The 20337-nt window shown below is 29.3% G+C and overlaps 3 non-coding genes across 3 annotated transcripts; all 3 read left to right on the top strand.

Moving 5' to 3' along the window:
- Positions 1-8345: 8345 nt before the first annotated feature.
- TRNAC-GCA (transfer RNA cysteine (anticodon GCA)) lies at positions 8346-8417 on the top strand. The gene has a single exon. It is a non-coding gene; the product is annotated as a tRNA-Cys (tRNA).
- Positions 8418-14580: 6163 nt separating this feature from the next.
- Positions 14581-14652, top strand: TRNAC-GCA (transfer RNA cysteine (anticodon GCA)). The gene has a single exon. It is a non-coding gene; the product is annotated as a tRNA-Cys (tRNA).
- Positions 14653-20174: 5522 nt separating this feature from the next.
- On the top strand, positions 20175-20246 carry TRNAM-CAU (transfer RNA methionine (anticodon CAU)). The gene has a single exon. It is a non-coding gene; the product is annotated as a tRNA-Met (tRNA).
- The last annotated feature ends 91 nt before the right edge of the window (positions 20247-20337 follow it).

Below are 20337 nucleotides of genomic sequence, written 5' to 3'. Positions count from 1 at the left end.
TTTTGCAGCTGAAGATGATGGTTCGGTAAAACCATCGAAACTAGTCCTGTGAAAATTTTGTAGGTATAACGCTGATTTTTGTTGTTTGACTTCTGAATTAGTTTTAAAATAATTTAAGAACTTTTAAAGGAAAGTACAGAGTAAAATTTTATTAAAAAGTAATCGATTTTTCTACTTTTGTCTCATATTAGTTTTAACTAGAATTTAAGAAACTGTTCGCATTAATACCTATTCCCAAAATTTTTATTTTCGCAGGGGCGTAGCTAGAGGAGGGCAAGGGGGGGCATCTGTCCCCGGGCGCAGAATCCAAAGGGCGTCAAATCGATGTTACGATATTTTAGAATTAAATGTTTTCCATCGTTGGCAAACAGTAGGGGGCGCGAAATCTTCAGTTGCCCCTGGGCGCTGAAAACCCTAGCTACGACTCTGTATTTTCGTTCTACTGAATAGTGCATGTGTAGTTACATAACAGATGATATATGACGTAAAATCAGGGCAAACATGCATTTTTCTTTATTTATGTAACATTAAATGATTCATCAGTTGGCATAATTTTCCGTATTCGTAATTCCTTTGTGTGAAAATTCGATCTCCTTTTGTGGCATCCAAGCTTCTAGATATCCAAAATGGCACTAATTCATTCTGCTTCGAATGACCGGCATGATTCTAGTGTTCTTAAAAATTTTAGATTAGAGAATGATTTAGAGAAAGAAATCAAACGATCACATAGCGGGGGGAGTATAGCTTCAATGGTAGAGCATTCGACTGCAGATCGAGAGGACCACGTTTCCAGACCCAAGTGTCCCCTTTGGACTCTCTTTTGTTTTCAAGTATTTGCAATTAAATGTGACCTCAATGACTTACAACTTAAATTGATTTGACTTTTTTCATTGCACTTTATACATGTTCTGTGTGAATCAAATAAATAAATTTGGTGATGAAAATGATGCAATATGAAATTTTCTATTATTATCTAACGAAAACATTATTATTAAAATTTTCAAAAAACATTTAAAATACAAAAATCATTAAAGTTTAAATAGGAAATTGTAATCAAATTTTCCCTTTTATATTTATTTCAACATCTCAAAAATGGTTTAGACAACAGAAGAGGGATTAATTCTATATTTTTTCGAAACTGAACTAAAAATTTTTCGAATTTTTTAGATACAAATAATCAAAGCTATGCTATAACATATACGGCGCTCACCTGCACATTAAAAGAAACGCCCTTCAAGATCAGCTTTTTTTATTTCCATTCTCTTTCAATGGTTGAAGAGAAGGCAATAAATCCATATTCCAAACAATTAAATTACATTGTATTGAAAAATATATAATTTTAAAACTAATTAAAACATTAATGCATGAAAATTTATTGAATTAAACAAGATATTAATTTATTTATTCTGAATTTGGTTTTCTATATTTTAGATGAATGAAAGTAGAAATTATTTCCTTTATGTTGAATTCGATATTAACATAATTTTTAACTGTTTTAATGTAAGTTTCAAACACCTTTCTGATGACGTACTTGTATGTTAATAAATGTTAATTAATTTATTTTGAAAATCGATTATTCCTCGATTGCAGTGTGAACATTTAAAGTCAATAATATTCTCAATGAAAGAGGCAAGTTGGAAAGATAAATTGCCAGAAATTAACCGCAGAATCTCAAAAGAGTACTGAGTTTTAAATTTATTAAATTTTTTTATCTTTTATTAAAATTTATTAAAGCCCACTTTTTTAATGAAGTTAATCTTAGAATAAATCCTATCAGCAAACAACGTCGGATAAGATTATGAATATTAAATTTTATTTAAAATACACTGAAGGAAAATAAACATATTTGTTACTATACATGTCAGATTTTAGTATCAGCAATATGCTTAAAATAACTAAAAACTTAGTGAAGGAGTAAATCGGGAATTTGAAATTAAAGCCTCGTTAAAATCCGACGCATGGAAAAGGCACGTCAGTTTCAGTATGAACATCAAGATGAATCACTACAAATACCTGAAGAAAAATTTAATATTTAGTAATTAGAATTACTAAATTAGAAATTAAAATTAGAGTAATTAGAATTTAGAAATTAGAATATTTAGTAATTAGAAGTACTAAATTAGAAATTAGAATTAGAGTAATTAGAATTAAAATCCGACGCATGGAAAAGGCACGTCAGTTTCAGTATGAACATCAAGATGAATCACTACAAATACCTGAAGAAAAATTTAATATTTAGTAATTAGAATTACTAAATTAGAAATTAAAATTAGAGTAATTAGAATTACTAAATTAGAAATTAAAATTAGAGTAATTAGAATTTAGTAATTAGAATATTTAGTAATTAGAATTACTAAATTAGAAATTAGAATTAGAGTAATTAGAATTTAGAAATTAGAATTAAAATCCGACGCATGGAAAAGGCACGTCAGTTTCAGTATGAACATCAAGATGAATCACTACAAATACCTGAAGAAAAATTTAATATTTAGTAATTAGAATTACTAAATTAGAAATTAAAATTAGAGTAATTAGAATTTAGTAATTAGAATATTTAGTAATTAGAATTACTAAATTAGAAATTACAATTAGAGTAATTAGAATTACTAAATTAGAAATTAGAATTGGAGTAATTAGAATTTAGTAATTAGAATTAAAATCCGACGCATGGAAAAGGCACGTCAGTTTCAGTATGAACATCAAGATGAATCACTACAAATACCTGAAGAAAAATTTAATATTTAGTAATTAGAATTACTAAATTAGAAATTACAATTAGAGTAATTAGAATCACTAAATTAGAAATTAGAATTAGAGTAATTAGAATTTAGTAATTAGAATTAAAATCCGACGCATGGAAAAGGCACGTCAGTTTCAGTATGAACATCAAGATGAATCACTACAAATACCTGAAGAAAAATTTAATATTTAGTAATTAGAATTACTAAATTAGAAATTAAAATTAGAGTAATTAGAATTTAGTAATTAGAATATTTAGTAATTAGAATTACTAAATTAGAAATTACAATTAGAGTAAATAGAATTACTAAATTAGAAATTAGAATTAGAGTAATTAGAATTTAGTAATTAGAATTAAAATCCGACGCATGGAAAAGGCACGTCAGTTTCAGTATGAACATCAATATGAATCACTACAAATACCTGAAGAAAAATTTAATATTTAGTAATTAGAATTACTAAATTAGAAATTAAAATTAGAGTAATTAGAATTACTAAATTAGAAATTAAAATTAGAGTAATTAGAATTTAGTAATTAGAATTACTAAATTAGAAATTAGAATTAGAGTAATTAGAATTTAGTAATTAGAATTAAAAATCCGACGCATGGAAAAGGCACGTCAGTTTCAGTATGAACATCAAGATGAATCACTACAAATACCTGAAGAAAAATTTAATACTTAGTAATTAGAATTACTAAATTAGAAATTAAAATTAGAGTAATTAGAATTTAGTAATTAGAATATTTAGTAATTAGAATTACTAAATTAGAAATTAGAATTAGAGTAATTAGAATTTAGTAATTAGAATTTTTAATAATTAGAATTACTTTTTAAATATAGTATAGACATCCCTAAAACGAGCGTTTTGAACTAAGGGGTATGCTCTATCAAAGACATTTACAAAGGTAGATTTAAAACTCAAACAGAAAACACCATACTGTTGTAATTTCTAGGAAAGATTAATGTGCAGCATTTGTAGTTGGCAAGAGCCTTTCCTGCCCCACCCCATTTGCTCACGTTTGATTTTAGAATCCAGATGTAACTTAAGCTAATACAATTTAAAACAGCTGAAACAGGTTTTGAAATGTTTATGATAAACTGGAAAAAAAAATTAAATTGCGAACTTTATAAAAAAAATTACTATCTTTCCTGTAATAAAATTTTACTTGTGACAATTAATTGACTTCAGTTAAACCTTTTAATTTTACATTAAGATTGACTCTTTCGAATATGAGTATGAATGTTTTTAAAGAACATCTTAGCATAGCCTTCACTTCTGAATTAATTTATCCTTTCTTCTGATTTTAAAAATTTAGATTTCCCTTTTCTTTTGTTTCATGATATTTAAGTTTTCACTTTTTCAGTAAAGTGATGTTTCCTATTGCAAGCGTTATTTCACAGGATTTTTTTCAGTTAAAATTAAATATTTAATGAAAAGTCTTATTTCATTTCTTTGAAGTAGAGTTAGCGATTACAACTTATGCGGAAATAACTTTCCATTTATAGAAGTGAATTTATAAGACCAAAATCGATGTTGCAAAAGTATAAAATGTCTTTTTGAAAGTCCCTGTCAAAAGCAATTTATTTATAGCCCCTCATCCAATAACTATATTTTGGAAATATTTCTGACACATGAAAATCCTTCTGTTTCTCCAAATTAGGCACAAGTTGATCATTTGCTGGTGGTTTTCCACATTGCTCAAAACACCTGAGAATATCAGTATCACAGGAGACATAAAAACGAAAAGGACAGAATGAATGACTTTTGTTTTATAAATTAATCATTCGGCTACCAGCAGGCCTCTGTTACTTTCATAAACTTGTATTTTGCTTTAGACATTTTAAACAAGGACAGATTTTATTTTTTATATTATTGCTTATAGTTATCTTGGACAGTATAGTACCACACTACTTAACATCACTTGTTTGGCATGCTGCTACATTCTCCAAATACAAATATAGTTGATAAGTTAAATTAAGACTTACTTTTTACTTGCCTTAGTACTATTTATTTTTTTATAAATAGTATCTAGTTTCTTTTTGATATTTTTTGCATAATTCGTGTCGGGGAAGTTGTTTGTAGACAAGAGTTTCTAAATTACTTTGCTTTTGTAAAAAAAAAAATTGATTTTCTACTCTTAAGTGTAATTATTCTAGTCTTTACTTGCTAATTTCTCTAAATTTTACTTGTTTAAATTTCTTTTTAGTAATTCACAATATTTGGTTTTACTTTTGGTTTTGAATTTTCTTTTTACCCTTGCCTACATGGACGACGAAACACGAATTGAATAATTGAAAAGTTAGGTTTGGAGACAACTTCCCTTGATAAGTCTGTCTCCTGCCTGTTCAACAATTATTCACTTATGCATTTTTATAAATTTTTAGGATTTACAAAATTGATTGGAATTATATATTATACATTTATCATATATTCATAGATTTTGAAACTTGCACTTGATTTACACATGCTTTCAGAATTTAAATGATATTGTAGATTAGTTCGCAGCAATAATTAATCATTTATTTGTAATTCAATTTCATTTAAAATTTAATTAGCTTTAAATTCGCTTATTACTAATAGAGAATGTTTGTTAAATTCAAATTTCATTCCTTGCAGCAATGGCGAAAGAGGATTATTTAAATTTAATTTAACTTTGCTACCTTCTTTTGAAACTATAATGTATAGTACATAATCCTCGTTTTATACCTAATACTACTTTTAGAAAAGTGATTAGCATTATAAACTTTTTCTGCATGTTAAATAGCTGAGTTCTCTCACAAAAATCTAGCAGCTGCAGAGAACACTTACATACATTTTGACAATGAACTGATCTCACTACTTTCCTTCCTTTTCTTACAGCAATCTGAACAAGAATTCAGAAAAGGGGTGCATCATATTTTGGCAAAATAATATAATCTAATATATAATTTGAATACACACACTAATCTCAATTAAATAACACATGCAAAAGTTGATCAAGTAATCGAAAATACTAATTTATGCTTTCATTAAAACGGAACTCTAATATTTTTTAAACATTTCACTGTAACTTCCATAAACATTTCCCTATAAGGCCGATGCTATTCGGACCAGCGGTGCGATTAGCCGCTTAAGATATTCGCACTACCATTGACCACGCATGCGCTTTGAACTGTTAGATCCATAACGGATTCTACGTACGCGAACTGCCTAAGATTTGTAGTGAGTCTTTTTTTTTTAAAGGCGGGTTACTACCTTGGCGTAGTTTATCATTTTTTAAGCGTTGGAAACTTTCAAAAGTTTAGAAAGGAAAATGGGTTCCTTTTCTTATAAAAAGAAGGAACACATTTCCTTTTATTAAAGTATATATAAAAAAGGGTAGATTGTTCCCAATGTTTATCGTTTTCCTGAACGGTTGAAATAGTTTAATTGACTGATTTGGAGGGGGGGACAAAATCTTGTTTACATTTATTGCACTTCTTAGAATACAGTTAACTTCAAAGATGTGTTTTGCGCAATCAAGACTTTAATTCATTCCTCTTTGAAAATCTTCGTCCGAGGAAAGATAATAAAAATTAGACAGAGGTTTTCCGTGTAGAAAATTTAAACATGAAATATGCGAATAAATCAACTATTAAATGACTAATTAATCACATAAAACTGATTATTAACAATTCTGTATGCCTGTTTATTTCTTTATGGAAATACTTGGCATTTTCATGAAACATAAAGCATTTCAAAGAACTTTGAAATATTAGTACAAGCACATTAATAAATTAAATTGAAATAAATAATGGGATGTAATTTAAAAGACAGAAAAATTTAATGTAAGAGATTTAGATTTAAAAATTTGCATACAGAAATGATTTATCAGACTGTACAAGGTTTTATTTCATAAATAACTTTGATTTTAAAATATGGCATTTGAACCTATAAACACGAGTGGATACTGAAAAAAATGATGAATATATAAGAATATTATAATTTTTAGTAAGTTTTCTTATTGAATAATAAATTCTGGCAGTCCTATGCTATAAGACTAGGGTCTAAGTTTGCATAAAAATTCCTCTGTTAAATAAAAGAATTTAAGTAATTTCTGTAGCCTTTTTGTCAATATATTAAAGATTTTTTAATTACACGTCCTCGCTTGCAATTAGAACCATCATTAAATCTCTATTTTATCTAATCATTTCCTGAACATTATCATGTATGTAGATTGACATCGTCTTTGTAACTGATAATTATTACTTGCAAATTATTCTCTTGCTGGTGAACTATTAACAACACTTTCTATTGCTGAGTTAGGGTTAACAATCTTGGCTCTCACTATCGCCTGCTTTACGAAAATCGGCGTAAAATGCTGGTACCTGGGCTGATTTTGCGCATGAGCGAATAGGGTATTATAGGGTGCGATTAATCACCGCGTCCCTATAAAGCATGTTTAACACCAGCGCGCGAGACTGTCTACCCGAAATTTTAAAGACACGCTGTTTTTTAATATTTGTAGCCCAAAGAAGCGTCAGCATAAATGGTCATTAAGAGTGCATGAGAGTGTATATAAAAAAATCGCTGGTCTGGACGTCATATAAAACCTGAAAGCTTTCAGGTTTTTTATATATTTCTGAATTTATTAATATTTTTTTATTTTGTTTTATTTCTGATTTCCTGCTGATGGCCCTTCATAAGGCCAAACCATTTCTAATTTCACGAATTAAAACTTTGTCTCCCACTGGAATAACGGTTTTCCCCCAAACTAAGAAGCAACGATACCACGAAGCCACATTCAGAAGGGATCTCACTCAATTTAAGCCTTCTGCATTAAAGAGTACCGCAGCTTATCGTAGTTTAGTGTTATCAAATGCTTAGATTATTCAATTTAAAAATTTCAATGAAAATTCTAATATTTTAAAAAGATAAAAAAAAAAAAAAAACGTAAGCCAGGCGAAATAGAGATTTTAGTAAACCCACTCCTGTAGCAGAGTGGCACAGTGGAAGCGTGCTGGGCCCATAACCCAGAGGTCCGTGGATCGAAACCACGCTCTGCTAATTCGTTTTTTACTTTTTATAACTCTGGTACTCATACGATTATAAAAGGATTGAAAGGCTACTTGCAAAATCTTTCAATGGTTTTCGTGCAATGAAAAATAATTATTTGTTTACTTCAATGGACGTAAAAAAAGCAAGGAATAGTTTTAGAATAATTTCAGAACTGTTAAAGGAAAGAACAAAACAGTAAAATTTTATTAAAAAGTAATCCGCTTCGCTACTTTTCCCTCATACTAATTTCAACTTGAATTTGAAAAATTCTTTTCTAATTCCCAGAATATTGATTTTTGTTCTTAAAAACATTGCATGTGTTAGTTGCGTAACACATGCAATATTCGTTGCTGTATTAAGTAAAATAAGGGTAAGTAAGTATATATTTTCCTTTACTTTATCTAACGTCAAATAATTCACCATTTGGTATAACTTTCCATATTCTTTACTCCTTTGTCTGGAAATTCTGTCTCCTTCTGTGGCATCCAAGTTTTATGTTATCCAAAATGCCATCAATTCATTCCGGTTATTCGAACCGGAATGATTCTTGCTATCGAGTGTAAAGAAAGATTGCAAGCGAAAGCGCAGGGGGTATAGCTCAGTGGTAGAGCATTCGACTGCAGATCGAGAGGTCCCCGGTTCAAACTCGGGTGCCCCCTACGGGCTCCCTTTTATTTATTACTAAGGTTTTAAAAATATATATATATATAAAATTCATTAAAGTTCAGATAGAAGATTACATTCAAATTTTCCATTTCTTTTGTCATCTCAAAAATAGTTTAGGCTTAACAAACGAGGAGGGACGACTCCTATGCTCTTCGAAACCGGACTAAAAATTTCTCGAAACTGTTATATAATAATTATATACACGGTAGGGCTACGGGTTCGGAGCCCGCCTGCGAAAGATAAAAAAACGCCGCTCAAAATCAGATTTTTCTATTTTCATTTTCTGTCAGTGACAGAAGAAAAGACAGCAAAACCATATTTTAAACAATTAAATTGTACTTTAACAAGAAACATATACTTTTAAAACTAATTAAAACATTAATGAACAATGAATCTAAATTTAACGAATTAAAGAAGGTACTATTTTTTTAAAATTTGAATTTGTTTTCTACATTTTACACGAATCAAAGTAGAAATTATTTCTTTTATATCGAATTCGACATAAACATAATTTTCAACTATTTTAAAACAATTCTGATGATCTTCCTATATTTAAATAAATCTAAATTAAATTGCTTTGAAAACGATTTTTCATCCATTGTCCCGCAGAATCCCATAAGGTTACTGAGTTTTAAATTTACACTTTTGTAAATATCTTTGAAGAAACATAAGTCTCCGATCCCCCGTTCACAAATTGTTATAGTATTTTCTGTTGGTGTTCTTTATCAATTTCTGATAAATTCTATGAAACTAAAATAACCTTATGCAATTTTAGCAGTCGGTAACGCTTCTTTTAAGGTTGTCTATTTTATATTTAAAAAGTAGCTGTATTAGCAATATTAAAATACATAATTCTAAATGTCTTCAGCTATTCGTAGTGATTCATCTTGAAGGTTCATATTGAAATTGACGTCTCTTTTGCATTCATCGGAATTTAAACACAGATTTAAATACAAATTCCCAATTTACATCTTCATTTATGTTTTTGCTATTTGAAGCATATTACTGGGATAAGAATCTGATCTGTATTGTAATAAAAATGTTTATTTTCCTTTATTATATTCTAAAGAAAGCTTAATATTCATAGTCTTATCTGAAGTTGTTTGCTGATAGGGTTTATTTTGTGAAGAATATTTCTCCAAGGAATAGAGGAATATAGGAATTGGAAAAAAGGGAGAATTATTTTAGAATTAATATATACAAATACTAAATATTCTACAGAATGTGAAGTAAAATCAAAAATTTCTTTATTTTAACCAGAAATACCTGAATACAAATTTAAAGTTATGTATTTTAATATTTAGTAATTAGAATTACTAAATTAGAAATTAGAATTAGAGTAATTAGAATTTAGTAATTAGAATATTTAATAATTAGAATTATTTTTTAAATATAGTATGGACATCCGTAAAACGAGAGTTTTAAACTAAGGGGTACGGTCCTTCAAAGACATTTACAAAGGTAGATGTAAAACTCAAACAGAAAATACCATAGTATTGTACTTTCTAGGAAAGATTAATGTGCAGCATTTGTAGTTGGCAAGAGCCATTCCCGCCCCACCCCATTTGGTCATGCTCGATTTTAGTATCCAAATGTAACTTAAGCTAATACAATTTAAAACAGCTGAAAAGGTTTTGAAATGTTTATGAGAGACTGAAGAAAAAAATAATTACGACCTTTTTTTTAAAAAATTACTATCTTTCCTGCCATAAAATTTTACTTGTAACAATTAATTGACTTCAGTTAAACCATTTAATTTTACATTAAGATTGACTCTTTCGAATATGAGTATGAATGTTTTTAAAGAACATCTTAGCATAGCCTTCACTTCTGAATTCATTTATCCTTTCTTTAGATTTTAAAAATTTGTATTTCCCTTTTCTTTTGTTTCATGATATTTAAGTTTTAACTTTTTCAGTAAAGTGATGTTTCCTATTGCAAGCGTTATTTCACAGGATTTTTTTCAGTTAAAATTAAATATTTAATGAAAAGTCTTATTTCATTTCTTTGAAGTAGAGTTAGCGATTACAACTTATGCAGAAATAACTTTCCATTTATAGAAGTGAATTTATAAGACCAAAATCGATGTTGCAAAAGTATAAAATGTCTTTTTGAAAGTCTCTGTCAAAAGCAATTTATTTATAGCCCCTCATCCAATAACTATATTTTGGAAATATTTCTGACACATGAAAATCATTCTGTTTCTCCAAATTAGGCACAAGTTGATCATTTGCTGGTGGTTTTCCACATTGCTCAAAACACCTGAGAATATCAGTATCACAGAAGACATAAAAACGGAAAGGACAGAATGAATGAATTTTGTTTTATAAATTAATCATTCGGCTACCAGCAGGCCTCTGTTACTTTCATAAACTTGTATTTTGCTTTAGACATTTTAAACACGGACAGATTTTATTTTTTATATTATTGCTTATAGTTATCTTGGACAGTATAGTACCACACTACTTAACATCACTTGTTTGGCATGCTGCTCCATTCTCCAAATACAAATATAGTTGGTAAGTTAAATTAAGACTTACTTTTTACTTGCCTTAGTACTATTTGTTTTTTTTTATAAATAGTATCTAGTTTCTTTTTGATTTTTTTTTGCATAATTCGTGTCGGGGAAGTTGTTTGTAGACAAGAGTTTCTAAATTACTTTGCTTTTCTAAAAAAAATTGATTTTCTACTCTTAAGTGTAATTATTCTGGTCTTTACTTGCTAATTTCTCTAAATTTTACTTGTTTAAATTTCTTTTTAGTAATTCACAATATTTGGTTTTACTTTTGGTTTTGAATTTTCTTTTTACCCTTGCCTACATGGACGACGAAACACGAATTGAATAATTGAAAAGTTAGGTTTGGAGACAACTTCCCTTGATAAGTCTGTCTCCTGCCTGTTCAACAATTATTCACTTATGCATTTTTATAAATTTTTAGGATTTACAAAATTGATTGGAATTATATATTATACATTTATCATATATTCATAGATTTTGAAACTTGCACTTGATTTACACATGCTTTCAGAATTTAAATGATATTGTAGATTAGTTCGCAGCAATAATTAATCATTTATTTGTAATTCAATTTCATTTAAAATTTAATTAGCTTTAAATTCGCTTATTACTAATAGAGAATGTTTGTTAAATTCAAATTTCATTCCTTGCAGCAATGGCGAAAGAGGATTATTTAAATTTAATTTAACTTTGCTACCTTCTTTTGAAACTATAATGTATAGTACATAATCCTCGTTTTATACCTAATACTACTTTTAGAAAAGTGATTAGCATTATAAACTTTTTCTGCATGTTAAATAGCTGAGTTCTCTCACAAAAATCTAGCAGCTGCAGAGAACACTTACATACATTTTGACAATGAACTGATCTCACTACTTTCCTTCCTTTTCTTACAGCAATCTGAACAAGAATTCAGAAAAGGGGTGCATCATATTTTGGCAAAATAATATAATCTAATATATAATTTGAATACACACACTAATCTCAATTAAATAACACATGCAAAAGTTGATCAAGTAATCGAAAATACTAATTTATGCTTTCATTAAAACGGAACTCTAATATTTTTTAAACATTTCACTGTAACTTCCATAAACATTTCCCTATAAGGCCGATGCTATTCGGACCAGCGGTGCGATTAGCCGCTTAAGATATTCGCACTACCATTGACCACGCATGCGCTTTGAACTGTTAGATCCATAACGGATTCTACGTACGCGAACTGCCTAAGATTTGTAGTGAGTCTTTTTTTTTTAAAGGCGGGTTACTACCTTGGCGTAGTTTATCATTTTTTAAGCGTTGGAAACTTTCAAAAGTTTAGAAAGGAAAATGGGTTCCTTTTCTTATAAAAAGAAGGAACACATTTCCTTTTATTAAAGTATATATAAAAAAGGGTAGATTGTTCCCAATGTTTATCGTTTTCCTGAACGGTTGAAATAGTTTAATTGACTGATTTGGAGGGGGGGACAAAATCTTGTTTACATTTATTGCACTTCTTAGAATACAGTTAACTTCAAAGATGTGTTTTGCGCAATCAAGACTTTAATTCATTCCTCTTTGAAAATCTTCGTCCGAGGAAAGATAATAAAAATTAGACAGAGGTTTTCCGTGTAGAAAATTTAAACATGAAATATGCGAATAAATCAACTATTAAATGACTAATTAATCACATAATACTGATTATTAACAATTCTGTATGCCTGTTTATTTCTTTATGGAAATACTTGGCATTTTCATGAAACATAAAGCATTTCAAAGAACTTTGAAATATTAGTACAAGCACATTAATAAATTAAATTGAAATAAATAATGGGATGTAATTTAAAAGACAGAAAAATTTAATGTAAGAGATTTAGATTTAAAAATTTGCATACAGAAATGATTTATCAGACTGTACAAGGTTTTATTTCATAAATAACTTTGATTTTAAAATATGGCATTTGAACCTATAAACACGAGTGGATACTGAAAAAAATGATGAATATATAAGAATATTATAATTTTTAGTAAGTTTTCTTATTGAATAATAAATTCTGGCAGTCCTATGCTATAAGACTAGGGTCTAAGTTTGCATAAAAATTCCTCTGTTAAATAAAAGAATTTAAGTAATTTCTGTAGCCTTTTTGTCAATATATTAAAGATTTTTTAATTACACGTCCTCGCTTGCAATTAGAACCATCATTAAATCTCTATTTTATCTAATCATTTCCTGAACATTATCATGTACGTAGATTGACATCGTCTTTGTAACTGATAATTATTACTTGCAAATTATTCTCTTGCTGGTGAACTATTAACAACACTTTCTATTGCTGAGTTAGGGTTAACAATCTTGGCTCTCACTATCGCCTGCTTTACGAAAATCGGCGTAAAATGCTGGTACCTGGGCTGATTGTCGCATGAGCGAATAGGGTATTATAGGGTGCGATTAATCACCGCGTCCCTATAAAGCATGTTTAACACCAGCGCGCGAGAATGTCTACCCGAAATTTTAAAGACACGCTGTTTTTTAATATTTGTAGCCCAAAGAAGCGTCAGCATAAATGGTCATTAAGAGTGCATGAGAGTGTATATAAAAAAATCGCTGGTCTGGACGTCATATAAAACCTGAAAGCTTTCAGGTTTTTTATATATTTCTGAATTTATTAATATTTTTTTATTTTGTTTTATTTCTGATTTCCTGCTGATGGCCCTTCATAAGGCCAAACCATTTCTAATTTCACGAATTAAAACTTTGTCTCCCACTGGAATAACGGTTTTCCCCCAAACTAAGAAGCAACGATACCACGAAGCCACATTCAGAAGGGATCTCACTCAATTTAAGCCTTCTGCATTAAAGAGTACCGCAGCTTATCGTAGTTTAGTGTTATCAAATGCTTAGATTATTCAATTTAAAAATTTCAATGAAAATTCTAATATTTTAAAAAGATAACAAAAAAAAAAAACGTAAGCCAGGCGAAATAGAGATTTTAGTAAACCCACTCCTGTAGCAGAGTGGCACAGTGGAAGCGTGCTGGGCCCATAACCCAGAGGTCCGTGGATCGAAACCACGCTCTGCTAATTCGTTTTTTACTTTTTATAACTCTGGTACTCATACGATTATAAAAGGATTGAAAGGCTACTTGCAAAATCTTTCAATGGTTTTCGTGCAATGAAAAATAATTATTTGTTTACTTCAATGGACGTAAAAAAAGCAAGGAATAGTTTTAGAATAATTTCAGAACTGTTAAAGGAAAGAACAAAACAGTAAAATTTTATTAAAAAGTAATCCGCTTCGCTACTTTTCCCTCATACTAATTTCAACTTGAATTTGAAAAATTCTTTTCTAATTCCCAGAATATTGATTTTTGTTCTTAAAAACATTGCATGTGTTAGTTGCGTAACACATGCAATATTCGTTGCTGTATTAAGTAAAATAAGGGTAAGTAAGTATATATTTTCCTTTACTTTATCTAACGTCAAATAATTCACCATTTGGTATAACTTTCCATATTCTTTACTCCTTTGTCTGGAAATTCTGTCTCCTTCTGTGGCATCCAAGTTTTATGTTATCCAAAATGCCATCAATTCATTCCGGTTATTCGAACCGGAATGATTCTTGCTATCGAGTGTAAAGAAAGATTGCAAGCGAAAGCGCAGGGGGTATAGCTCAGTGGTAGAGCATTCGACTGCAGATCGAGAGGTCCCCGGTTCAAACCCGGGTGCCCCCTACGGGCTCCCTTTTATTTATTACTAAGGTTTTAAAAATATATATATATATAAAATTCATTAAAGTTCAGATAGAAGATTACATTCAAATTTTCCATTTCTTTTGTCATCTCAAAAATAGTTTAGGCTTAACAAACGAGGAGGGACGACTCCTATGCTCTTCGAAACCGGACTAAAAATTTCTCGAAACTGTTATATAATAATTATATACACGGTAGGGCTACGGGTTCGGAGCCCGCCTGCGAAAGATAAAAAAACGCCGCTCAAAATCAGATTTTTCTATTTTCATTTTCTGTCAGTGACAGAAGAAAAGACAGCAAAACCATATTTTAAACAATTAAATTGTACTTTAACAAGAAACATATACTTTTAAAACTAATTAAAACATTAATGAACAATGAATCTAAATTTAACGAATTAAAGAAGGTACTATTTTTTTAAAATTTGAATTTGTTTTCTACATTTTACACGAATCAAAGTAGAAATTATTTCTTTTATATCGAATTCGACATAAACATAATTTTCAACTATTTTAAAACAATTCTGATGATCTTCCTATATTTAAATAAATCTAAATTAAATTGCTTTGAAAACGATTTTTCATCCATTGTCCCGCAGAATCCCATAAGGTTACTGAGTTTTAAATTTACACTTTTGTAAATATCTTTGAAGAAACATAAGTCTCCGATCCCCCGTTCACAAATTGTTATAGTATTTTCTGTTGGTGTTCTTTATCAATTTCTGATAAATTCTATGAAACTAAAATAACCTTATGCAATTTTAGCAGTCGGTAACGCTTCTTTTAAGGTTGTCTATTTTATATTTAAAAAGTAGCTGTATTAGCAATATTAAAATACATAATTCTAAATGTCTTCAGCTATTCGTAGTGATTCATCTTGAAGGTTCATATTGAAATTGACGTCTCTTTTGCATTCATCGGAATTTAAACACAGATTTAAATACAAATTCCCAATTTACATCTTCATTTATGTTTTTGCTATTTGAAGCATATTACTGGGATAAGAATCTGATCTGTATTGTAATAAAAATGTTTATTTTCCTTTATTATATTCTAAAGAAAGCTTAATATTCATAGTCTTATCTGAAGTTGTTTGCTGATAGGGTTTATTTTGTGAAGAATATTTCTCCAAGGAATAGAGGAATATAGGAATTGGAAAAAAGGGAGAATTATTTTAGAATTAATATATACAAATACTAAATATTCTACAGAATGTGAAGTAAAATCAAAAATTTCTTTATTTTAACCAGAAATACCTGAATACAAATTTAAAGTTATGTATTTTAATATTTAGTAATTAGAATTACTAAATTAGAAATTAGAATTAGAGTAATTAGAATTTAGTAATTAGAATATTTAATAATTAGAATTATTTTTTAAATATAGTATGGACATCCGTAAAACGAGAGTTTTAAACTAAGGGGTACGGTCCTTCAAAGACATTTACAAAGGTAGATGTAAAACTCAAACAGAAAATACCATAGTATTGTACTTTCTAGGAAAGATTAATGTGCAGCATTTGTAGTTGGCAAGAGCCATTCCCGCCCCACCCCATTTGGTCATGCTCGATTTTAGTATCCAAATGTAACTTAAGCTAATACAATTTAAAACAGCTGAAAAGGTTTTGAAATGTTTATGAGAGACTGAAGAAAAAAATAATTACGACCTTTTTTTTAAAAAATTACTATCTTTCCTGCCATAAAATTTTACTTGTAACAATTAATTGACTTCAGTTAAACCATTTAATTTTACATTAAGATTGACTCTTTCGAATATGAGTATGAATGTTTTTAAAGAACATCTTAGCATAGCCTTCACTTCTGAATTCATTTATCCTTTCTTTAGATTTTAAAAATTTGTATTTCCCTTTTCTTTTGTTTCATGATATTTAAGTTTTAACTTTTTCAGTAAAGTGATGTTTCCTATTGCAAGCGTTATTTCACAGGATTTTTTTCAGTTAAAATTAAATACTTAATGAAAAGTCTTATTTCATTTCTTTGAAGTAGAGTTAGCGATTACAACTTATGCAGAAATAACTTTCCATTTATAGAAGTGAATTTATAAGACCAAAATCGATGTTGCAAAAGTATAAAATGTCTTTTTGAAAGTCTCTGTCAAAAGCAATTTATTTATAGCCCCTCATCCAATAACTATATTTTGGAAATATTTCTGACACATGAAAATCATTCTGTTTCTCCAAATTAGGCACAAATTGATCATTTGCTGGTGGTTTTCCACATTGCTCAAAACACCTGAGAATATCAGTATCACAGAAGCCATAAAAACGAAAAGGACAGAATGAATGAATTTTGTTTTATAAATTAATCATTCGGCTACCAGCAGGCCTCTGTTACTTTCATAAACTTGTATTTTGCTTTAGACATTTTAAACACGGACAGATTTTATTTTTTATATTATTGCTTATAGTTATCTTGGACAGTATAGTACCACACTACTTAACATCACTTGTTTGGCATGCTGCTCCATTCTCCAAATACAAATATAGTTGGTAAGTTAAATTAAGACTTACTTTTTACTTGCCTTAGTACTATTTATTTTTTTTTATAAATAGTATCTAGTTTCTTTTTGATTTTTTTTTGCATAATTCGTGTCGGGGAAGTTGTTTGTAGACAAGAGTTTCTAAATTACTTTGCTTTTCTAAAAAAAATTGATTTTCTACTCTTAAGTGTAATTATTCTGGTCTTTACTTGCTAATTTCTCTAAATTTTACTTGTTTAAATTTCTTTTTAGTAATTCACAATATTTGGTTTTACTTTTGGTTTTGAATTTTCTTTTTACCCTTGCCTACATGGACGACGAAACACGAATTGAATAATTGAAAAGTTAGGTTTGGAGACAACTTCCCTTGATAAGTCTGTCTCCTGCCTGTTCAACAATTATTCACTTATGCATTTTTATAAATTTTTAGGATTTACAAAATTGATTGGAATTATATATTATACATTTATCATATATTCATAGATTTTGAAACTTGCACTTGATTTACACATGCTTTCAGAATTTAAATGATATTGTAGATTAGTTCGCAGCAATAATTAATCATTTATTTGTAATTCAATTTCATTTAAAATTTAATTAGCTTTAAATTCGCTTATTACTAATAGAGAATGTTTGTTAAATTCAAATTTCATTCCTTGCAGCAATGGCGAAAGAGGATTATTTAAATTTAATTTAACTTTGCTACCTTCTTTTGAAACTATAATGTATAGTACATAATCCTCGTTTTATACCTAATACTACTTTTAGAAAAGTGATTAGCATTATAAACTTTTTCTGCATGTTAAATAGCTGAGTTCTCTCACAAAAATCTAGCAGCTGCAGAGAACACTTACATACATTTTGACAATGAACTGATCTCACTACTTTCCTTCCTTTTCTTACAGCAATCTGAACAAGAATTCAGAAAAGGGGTGCATCATATTTTGGCAAAATAATATAATCTAATATATAATTTGAATACACACACTAATCTCAATTAAATAACACATGCAAAAGTTGATCAAGTAATCGAAAATACTAATTTATGCTTTCATTAAAACGGAACTCTAATATTTTTTAAACATTTCACTGTAACTTCCATAAACATTTCCCTATAAGGCCGATGCTATTCGGACCAGCGGTGCGATTAGCCGCTTAAGATATTCGCACTACCATTGACCACGCATGCGCTTTGAACTGTTAGATCCATAACGGATTCTACGTACGCGAACTGCCTAAGATTTGTAGTGAGTCTTTTTTTTTTAAAGGCGGGTTACTACCTTGGCGTAGTTTATCATTTTTTAAGCGTTGGAAACTTTCAAAAGTTTAGAAAGGAAAATGGGTTCCTTTTCTTATAAAAAGAAGGAACACATTTCCTTTTATTAAAGTATATATAAAAAAGGGTAGATTGTTCCCAATGTTTATCGTTTTCCTGAACGGTTGAAATAGTTTAATTGACTGATTTGGAGGGGGGGACAAAATCTTGTTTACATTTATTGCACTTCTTAGAATACAGTTAACTTCAAAGATGTGTTTTGCGCAATCAAGACTTTAATTCATTCCTCTTTGAAAATCTTCGTCCGAGGAAAGATAATAAAAATTAGACAGAGGTTTTCCGTGTAGAAAATTTAAACATGAAATATGCGAATAAATCAACTATTAAATGACTAATTAATCACATAATACTGATTATTAACAATTCTGTATGCCTGTTTATTTCTTTATGGAAATACTTGGCATTTTCATGAAACATAAAGCATTTCAAAGAACTTTGAAATATTAGTACAAGCACATTAATAAATTAAATTGAAATAAATAATGGGATGTAATTTAAAAGACAGAAAAATTTAATGTAAGAGATTTAGATTTAAAAATTTGCATACAGAAATGATTTATCAGACTGTACAAGGTTTTATTTCATAAATAACTTTGATTTTAAAATATGGCATTTGAACCTATAAACACGAGTGGATACTGAAAAAAATGATGAATATATAAGAATATTATAATTTTTAGTAAGTTTTCTTATTGAATAATAAATTCTGGCAGTCCTATGCTATAAGACTAGGGTCTAAGTTTGCATAAAAATTCCTCTGTTAAATAAAAGAATTTAAGTAATTTCTGTAGCCTTTTTGTCAATATATTAAAGATTTTTTAATTACACGTCCTCGCTTGCAATTAGAACCATCATTAAATCTCTATTTTATCTAATCATTTCCTGAACATTATCATGTACGTAGATTGACATCGTCTTTGTAACTGATAATTATTACTTGCAAATTATTCTCTTGCTGGTGAACTATTAACAACACTTTCTATTGCTGAGTTAGGGTTAACAATCTTGGCTCTCACTATCGCCTGCTTTACGAAAATCGGCGTAAAATGCTGGTACCTGGGCTGATTGTCGCATGAGCGAATAGGGTATTATAGGGTGCGATTAATCACCGCGTCCCTATAAAGCATGTTTAACACCAGCGCGCGAGAATGTCTACCCGAAATTTTAAAGACACGCTGTTTTTTAATATTTGTAGCCCAAAGAAGCGTCAGCATAAATGGTCATTAAGAGTGCATGAGAGTGTATATAAAAAAATCGCTGGTCTGGACGTCATATAAAACCTGAAAGCTTTCAGGTTTTTTATATATTTCTGAATTTATTAATATTTTTTTATTTTGTTTTATTTCTGATTTCCTGCTGATGGCCCTTCATAAGGCCAAACCATTTCTAATTTCACGAATTAAAACTTTGTCTCCCACTGGAATAACGGTTTTCCCCCAAACTAAGAAGCAACGATACCACGAAGCCACATTCAGAAGGGATCTCACTCAATTTAAGCCTTCTGCATTAAAGAGTACCGCAGCTTATCGTAGTTTAGTGTTATCAAATGCTTAGATTATTCAATTTAAAAATTTCAATGAAAATTCTAATATTTTAAAAAGATAAAAAAAAAAAAAAAAAAAAAAAACGTAAGCCAGGCGAAATAGAGATTTTAGTAAACCCACTCCTGTAGCAGAGTGGCGCAGTGGAAGCGTGCTGGGCCCATAACCCAGAGGTCCGTGGATCGAAACCACGCTCTGCTAATTCGTTTTTTACTTTTTATAACTCTGGTACTCATACGATTATAAAAGGATTGAAAGGCTACTTGCAAAATCTTTCAATGGTTTTCGTGCA

The sequence above is a fragment of the Stegodyphus dumicola genome, chromosome 2 (assembly GCF_044657685.1).
Source record: "Stegodyphus dumicola isolate Sdum_Otavi_A_Nest chromosome 2, ASM4465768v1".
In the NCBI taxonomy this organism is placed as follows: Eukaryota; Metazoa; Arthropoda; class Arachnida; order Araneae; family Eresidae; genus Stegodyphus; species Stegodyphus dumicola.
This window is presented reverse-complemented; position numbering and strand designations above follow the sequence as displayed.